Source organism: Papio anubis, chromosome 10 (assembly GCF_008728515.1).
Source record: "Papio anubis isolate 15944 chromosome 10, Panubis1.0, whole genome shotgun sequence".
NCBI classification, from domain to species: domain Eukaryota; kingdom Metazoa; phylum Chordata; class Mammalia; order Primates; family Cercopithecidae; genus Papio; species Papio anubis.
In genome coordinates this window covers 20628101-20635213 of record NC_044985.1, presented here as the reverse complement: position 1 = coordinate 20635213, position 7113 = coordinate 20628101, and the positions used below count along the sequence as shown (strand labels likewise).

Here is a 7113-nt window from a genome sequence, read left to right as displayed (position 1 = left end):
TGTTTGCCCCTATGCCTCCAGGGTGGCATCTGTTATAAAATATTTTTCAATAACAGCAAGAAGCCACAAAAGCTTCAGTGTCATTTTCCAACAAAGTATAGTGACTTCTCTGATGGAACAATAAAGTTTTGCCGGAACAAGTGCAAGCATTACAAGTGCTTCCCAATACAAAATTGAAGAATTTTGTAGCTAAAAGTAATGGAAAACACAACACTACAGAGGCATCGTAAAGTAGGTATTATTTATCAGTGAAAATCTATGCTGTAAGAGAAGATGATTTTCATTTGGTCAACACTTATCTTGTGAGCCATGATGTAAAGTGGGAAAGTACATTGGCATCAGTTTTGGTGAAGTTCTGCATTAAGGAAGTCATTCCCTGTGAATTGAAGAGGGCATATCTGAACACCAATCGATTCACTGCTTCCCTCAAAGAAATCACTTGGCTGTCGAAAACATGCCTTTTGGTTTTGATTCCATTTTGAAGGCATTCCTTAGGAAGCAGTCTCTGAGATGGAGATTAGTATTTAAGATGTGTATTAGAGAATAGGCTCAGGATCAATACCTGTTAAAGGGAGAGAAAGGAAGCAAGATTGGGCAGAGGGAGATGCAAGATTGAGAGAAGGCGAGCTGTGGTATATCCCGACAAAGTCCTCAGCCAATCTTCAAGGGAGCTATGGATTTCGGGAAAAGCTCTTCAGAGTTTAACTGAATAGAGGTGAGGGGACCAAACCTATATGCCCCATCATTGGTCAGTTATTGGATGTAGACTGTCCCTTAGTCAAGGAAGTTTATCACCCAAGGCAATCCCCTAAAAAGACGGAGAGCCCCCTTTCCGGCAGCATTCCCAGCAGCAAGAGGAATTTGTCCTTCAGTCCTAATGGAAGATCTGAAAGTGCATCACATATCCAGTCCACTCTGCCCCTTGCATTGCTCGGATTCCACTCCTCTAGGATTCCTAGAGAAAACTTAGGAAAGGAAGGTTAATGAGATGAGATAGCCCCTGTCACTATAGCTCATCTCTGGACTGCAACTAACACTCATCATTTCTCACCTCTTACAGCCCCTTTTAGATTCCCCTCACCCTCAGCCAGCTCATCCGTTGTTCGCACTGGCTTACCTGGTGGCATGACCCAGACCCTCATAGGAATCTGAGTCCCTGGTCACCATGCTCTTCTCCCATCCAGGGTAGTTGAACTTGTCCATCTACTGTCTGAGGTGGGCAAGGGGGTTCAAAGAGGTATCCAAGTGGATCACCTGGGTGCCACATTCCTCCTTGCCTTCATTGTGTAGAAGTAGCCCTACCTCTCTCTGATGATCAGAGTCAACTACCCCTGCCAAGATGATGACTTCTCTTCTCGTCTGCTGATTTCTTGGCTCAAGGAACCCTGCAGTGTGCAGGCAGCAGTCAAAGTTTATAGTACAATGGAACTCTTGATTCATACCCTGGCAGAAGTATTCATGATCCCCTTTGGGAGCCAAGATCTCTCAATCGTAAGTCCCAGAGTTCTGGGGATGAGAAGCACAAATTTATGTGCTATTGTGCCCATGCACAACTCCTGTCTCCCTCCCAGCCTCCATCCCTACCACAATGGCTGCTTTATTCATGAGCAGCCATTGGGGCAGTTGATGACCGAGGCTGGCTGATATTAACTGGCCAAGTCATTTTGTCTATGTGGTTGTTTAGTGCCTCTGCCATGGTGGATGCTCTCTAGTAGGCTTTAACATGAAAACCAAAAATATTCCCCCTTCTTTCTCACTCCCATAATGTCCATCTACATGTGTCTACCCCAGACTTTCTTGTTCCTGATAGTCCAGTCTTTCTCCTCCCAGATCCCTGAATAGCCAGCTAAGCCATTCACCACTGATGTTGAGTCAGTATATATTCTAACCTCTGAATCACCTCTTCTGCCCATTGGGAGCACATACCTTCACTACTTCTTTCAAGGCCACCCCAAGAAGGGCTGTTGTGCAACCACCATGATTTTCAGCTTAAACACACATACCAAGTCAAGCCATTCAGAAACCAAGCTCAGGGTTTTTTCCTCTTCCACCAGCTGGTCATAAAGGATCCATTTGCAATCACAGAAGCTGAGGGAGGGACACTGGTGCAGTCATAGTGGGTGACATGGGACTCTGGGTGCCCTGACTCTACAGCTGTTTTCTGTCCTCTGGTCCTATTCATGCTTAGCCCTGGATGAACCACTTTCATGTTACTATGTGCTGTTCTTGGGCTTTCCCAACCTTATGAACCTGGCAGAATTCAGCCTATTTGGGGCAATTCTGGCTTCATAATCACTTGGTGTATCATGTATTAAGTATACAGTCTCTAGTAGAGCCCACAAGCTATTTTTCAAAAGGGATATAATTTTCACTGCAGATGGCATTTCCTTGCTCTAGAAATCTATCGGTCTATACTATAATTCTCCTATTGGGTCTGCCATAAACTCTACAAGGCATCTTTTCCTACCACTGATACCTCCAATACTGTAGAGTCTTCCTGGTCATACAGTATAAACCAAGCCTGTATCTGCTGCAGAGCCCTTTTCTGCTCTGGGCAATAATCAAAACTGGCCTCTTTCCATGTTACCAGCTACATGGACTAGATCAGCACTCCCAGATACCGAATATGCTGCTTCCGCAACCAGAAGTAGCCTACCAAGAGTTGTGTATTGTGCTTCATTCTTTGTGGTGAAGGTACATGAGGCACTCATTTGTCCTTTTACTTTTGAGGGAATATCCCAGCAGGTCCCAGAACAGGAGCCCCTAAATATGTTACTGGTGTGATAGATCCCTGAATTTTGTAGGGTTTATCTCCCCCCTTCTGGAGTACATGTGTCTTACCAAGGTATCCATAGTACTGAACATTTTTTGCTCATCCAATCTGATTAACATGATTTCATTGATATAATGGACCAAAGTGATATTCCTTGGGATGGTCAGTTAGTTCAGACTATCATATGACAGAGGACAGGGGAATTAACACAGCCCTGGGACAAAACTGAAAATGGATACTCTTGTCCTTTCCAAGTCAGAGCACTCTTTTCCAATAGGGTTGGATCCTTTTTTCCAATAGGGTTGGAAAGGAAAGCACTAGCCAGACCAGTGACCACATATCAGATATCTAAGGCCATGGTATTCTGCTCAAAGAAGAAGTTGCAATTGGGGCTACTATTTGGTTAAGTTTGCAGTGGTCTGCTATCATCTTTCAGGATCCATCTGCTGTCTTCAGGTGTCAGATTAGTGTATTAAATGTAGATATGATGGAGACTCCTACCCTGCATCTTTAAGAGTGGTGCTAATATCTGCCATTCCCCCCAGTCCTAGAGTACAATATTATTTTTACTTTGCTAACTTGCCAGTAAGATAGGAAAAACCCACTTTGATGGCTTCCACTTGACCTTGCCCACTACTTTTGCTTGACCTCTTACCCTACAGGCCAATTTCCCCATTGTGGGGGTTGTACCAACTACCAAGTATATTTACTCCAGTTATACTTCCAGGAACCAGGGAAATGACCACCAGATGGGTCCGCAGATCCAATGAACCCATCGTGAACCAGGCCTGAGCCAGGACTTTATTCATTACTTTCCCTCCCTACACCCCCACTCTAAGAGGGGGCCTATGATGATGATTTAAGTCTTCAGTGTCCTAAAGTCTCTCACCCTGAGCCCAGAAGTTCTCAAAAATGTTTGGGTCTTCCCCTTCCCACAATATAAAGTTTCAGAATATACAGTCATATATTCCTTTGGGGAAGGACTGGGAGACTCATTTATGAACAGACTTACAATGGTGTCTCAGGATACTTCCTCCTGGGGACATGAACTCTCCTTCAGTCAGTGGGTTCCTGGTCGAAAGACTAACTCAGGTCCAAAAATTGGGCAAGGGATCATGAATTTTATTGTGGCAACATCTCTTAGTCTCCTGGTCATCCTCCCATGATCTCTCTTAAGCAGTACTTTCATTGACTGGCCACCTATATTGCCCTTATGGACACTGAGTTCTATTAACTATCTTCATAACCATCTACAGGTCAGGCCCTCTTGGATGCCATTTGACATAGGAATGCCATTTGACCTTATTGCTCATTACAATAGTTGTACCTACCTGGCTTCTGACAGGTAATGCTGCCACCTGGCCTCTTATGGTTTTGGGTTCCTATGATCCCCGTTGTTATCTGTGAGCTCAGTTCTGTAACAGCGTCTCTCTATTGTCAGGCCTGGGATACCCGGGAGCCACACCACTGAGCTTTTTAGCAATGCTGGTGCCCCCCTCTCCAGCACATTCCTTATTGGAGTGGTCAATGATGTGTCTTCCCGGGCCTTCTGTAGAACATAGTCATCTTGTAGATTTTTCACCCTTATAGTATATCCTCTCTCACGTGCTTACTTCACTGAGCCTCTTAATTCCTTCTTCCACCATCTGCCACAAAAATTTTGTCATTTTGGCCTCAATTAGTGTTGACCACCACATTTTCATGCTTCCAGGAGCCATCCTACCAATGTGTTTGTACCATTCCCTGGGAGTTCTTCCCAGAGTGTTAAACCCTTTATCCCAGGGGAGAACTCCCATATCGATAAACTCTCTTTTATCAAATGTATGATCTGCCCTCGTCAGTCCCACATCCTCAGAATCCAGTCATCTCCTGGGTCTTGCTGGTACAAGTTGGCTAGGTCCTGCAGTTCTTTGGGGGGCATAGCCCCTTCCCTCTCTGGGAAGGCCCAGCAAGTCCTCAGCTTATGTTATGATTTAGCCCTAATCATTGACCTAGTGGACAAAAGAAAGGAGAGGGGAGATCCTGCCAGGAAGGAGCACATGTCCTGCAGGGAGAAACCTCGATATCTTTAAACCAGAAGGGAACACCATTCTTGATAGAGAGATATGGGCCACGTCTTCAGGTTCACAAGGTTCCGGTGAATCTCAGGATTCAAGATTTTTGGATGCATCAACCCAGATGTCCCTATCCTGTATCTCAAAGGCTATTCTTTCCCAACTAAGGCCATAACTTTGTAATAGTAGAGCAGCCTCGGTTGAGACTTTAGCCTTCCTTGGAGCTCAGCAACTCTTCTACTTAAATCCTGAGCCTGATCCTTGGCTCTTTCTCCTCCTGAAGGAGATAAAAGCCTCTTCGTATGCTACCAAAGAGACTGTCTGGATTTTACACTTAGATTTTAATTGCCCGTTAGTCATGCTCAGCTTTTCATTATCTTTTTTCAGAGCAGAGTTTAATTACAGCCACCAAATTCCACTGTCCTTAAAGTTCCCATTTCTGCCATATTTCTCAAAAGCCTAAACATTTCATGAGCTATCACATTCTCTTCCATGTTTGTGCCATCCCAGTTCACTACTGTCAAAAGTTTTTTTGTGTGTTTTTGTGAGGTTTCTTGAGACAGGGTCTCATTCTGTTGTCCAGGCTGGAGTGCAGCGGCACGGTCACTGCTCACTGCAGTCTTGACCTCCCAAACTAAAGTGATCCTTCTGCCTCAGCTCCCCGAGTGGCTGGGACTACAGGCACGTGCCACCATGCCTGGCTAATTTTTGTATTTTTTGTAGGGATGAGGTATTTCCATGTTGCCTAGGCTGGTCTGGAACCCCAGGGCTCAAGTGATCCTCCCGCCTCAGCCTCCAAAAGTGCTGGGATTACAGGCATGAGCCACCATGCCTGGCCGGCAAAAGTTTTAATAGCTATACTGCCACATTGAGCCCGGGGTTCTCTGTGCTGCACCTACTACCAATGATGGGAGCCTCATTACCACCAGACAGCTCATGACCTAGACCTAAAACCCCATTCCAGTGAGTGCTTGATCCTATCTTTTCTGGAGCCAGCTATCACACATTGGGTTCCCCAACATGCAGGATGTGTATTAGGGGTTATTCTTGGATTAACACCTATGGAAAGGAGGAAAAGGAAGCAGGATTGGTCAGAGGGAAAATTTAAGCTGTGATCAGGTCCTAAGCCAGCCCCATGGGGAGGATGAGTGGGGATGACCCTTCAGCGGTGCTCTGAGTTGGGCTGAGGGGCTGGGCCTCTCTGCTGCACGGGGATCGGTCAGCCCCTGGAAGGAGGTGTGACCGTGGCTGAGGTCCTTTTCTTCAGCCCAGGCATCCCCGGAGAGCATTGACAGCTGAGAGCTGTCTTCCAGCAGCATGTCCAGCAACTTGGGGGTGGGGGAGAATACAGTTTTAATTCCTAGAGGGGAATCCAGACAGTGGACATCACAGTACCCACTACCACAAAGGAAATGGTGACAACTGGGAACATGAGGAAATTGCAGTCACTGATAGATAGTGACATATTTTGGCTATTCACAAGGAAGGAGGTTTTGAAATGAGAGATGAGATAAAAAATAATTTCTTCACGGTCATTTCTATGGTTTCACGTGACTTGCTATAAGGGCATATCTCACTGATATAGTCAGTATCTTGAACACCCTGAACCTGCATGGCCATGAAAAGGATAAGATAAAGGGATTTTTAAAAGGCTGAACTACGATGTAAACAGCTCAAAAATACAAAACAACAAATTGATTTGTTCCAGCATTTAATGGCTTTTCACACTTGTTGGAGAGGAAAACCTATTATGTATTATTTTATGTATTTAAAAACACACCTAAATGTGGCAATAAAACATAAAAATGTACTTTCAGAGCCAAATGGAAACCAAGAATAGACTAGGAATCCATTTGCTGTTATCTCCTGATGTGCAGCATTCAGTCGTCCCCCATTTATGTGATAAGCTCATCCTCTGGGCACCTGACAAAGCATGGAACGTGGTCCTTAGAGACAGCCCTTGCCATAAGTTCTGGATCTGTGTGAGACTAAACTATCCAGAACCAAATATATGTGCCTTTCATCAAATCTTCCTAATTGCAAGATATGATTTTCTAATTTAGTAAAAATAGGAAAAGAAATTAAAATATAAAAAAGATGAAAAGAAACAGTAAGCATAGAAACTGACCTAGTGCAGACCCTGAACAATGAGTCAAGTGAATGACACAAACAGATTATGGATGTCTCCAGGAGAGATTGCCAGCAATATTGTCCATCCCATTGCAACAGAACAATTATCACTTAATTTTTAACGTATTTTTCTCTTACGACAGATACAATTTGTAA

The 7113-nt window shown here is 44.5% G+C and overlaps 1 long non-coding RNA gene across 1 annotated transcript; it reads right to left on the bottom strand.

Moving 5' to 3' along the window:
* Positions 1–224: 224 nt before the first annotated feature.
* On the bottom strand, positions 225–5448 carry LOC108581744. Its single transcript, XR_001894456.3, has 2 exons — positions 1927–5448; positions 225–965 (listed from the first exon to the last, which is right to left on the bottom strand). It is a non-coding gene; the product is annotated as an uncharacterized LOC108581744 (long non-coding RNA).
* Between the last annotated feature and the right edge of the window lie 1665 nt (positions 5449–7113).